The sequence below is a fragment of the Papilio polytes genome, unplaced genomic scaffold, assembly GCF_000836215.1.
Source record: "Papilio polytes unplaced genomic scaffold, Ppol_1.0 DF824208.1, whole genome shotgun sequence".
NCBI lineage: Eukaryota > Metazoa > Arthropoda > Insecta > Lepidoptera > Papilionidae > Papilio > Papilio polytes.
Window position 1 is genome coordinate 252,280 of NW_013524996.1, and position 1,187 is coordinate 253,466.

Sequence of the window (1,187 nt, forward strand, 5' to 3'; positions counted from 1 at the left end):
TGCCCCCGCCCTTATGTACAGTAGGAAAAATCCGTGATGTTCCATTCAATATTCGTCTTGCACATTAAAATGAGACAAACTTCGCCTCATTTTAACCAATTAGATAGCAGCAGGCATTCAAATTAATGATTAAAGACAAGAAAAAACATGAAATAGTGTTTATTGTCAATTATTGTAAATCATCTTTCCATAATTTCTAACTAAAAGGCTTTAAACGTTTATATGCTATTGTAATTGCTTACTTAAAACGGCGTTTTGCCCACAGGTAATCCAAAAAGGTCGCATGTCGGCCTTGACGCGCTTATGATGTTGACGTACGCGTCACTCTGCGCAAAGTGACGTGTGACAGTGACGGACAAGACTGACCTTGACACTGTCAAGATTATCGTGACAGGTTACAACCTGTAAGATCTCTACGGATGCCTTTATATGCATAGACTTAGTTACCACGGTTAAGTTACGTCCAGTGATTTGACAGTTGACAGCTGACAGCTGTCAAGCTCGATTGATGGGAACGCGTTTGTTAATCGAACTGTCTTTAAGAGACGCTTATGTAATGTATATAGTATGGATTTTATTTATACAATTTATCGGATGCTAACCGACAGTTGATGTCATTTGACAGTTGTATCTTGACAGTAAATGTTGACTGTCGTTGGTCATTGTAGCTTTTGACAGCTGTGTTATGACAACTGTCAAATTTGGGAGACTGATTTCGTTATAGTTCTCTTTTGACAGGTGTCCTGATACAGTTTTCGAAAGTGACACTTGTCGAATTTGACATTTGTGACAGTGGTCTTAGACATAGGACTCTAGAGAGGTGTCATGACAACTGTCAAGTTTGACTGCTGTGATTTTGACAGTGGTCTAAATTAACGACAGTCTTTTTGACAGTTGTTACTTTTGACAGCTGTATATCTTTTACTGTGAAAGCCTATGATTTCTATGTAAGCAAAGTTTTTAATGTAAAGGGAAAATATTGACTTTCGACTCCAACATGACAAAATATGAGTCTGTTAATTTATTTGTGAAAAAATGAGCTTTTTTTTAGTAAATATGCTGATTTTAATTGTTTTACAGCTAAATAATCGTGGGTTTTTATAAAATCAGGTTTTAAAGATATCTTTTTGCCGGTCAATTATGTTTTAAATCTAAAGATATATGCTTAAAAAACGTTAGTACAAAAT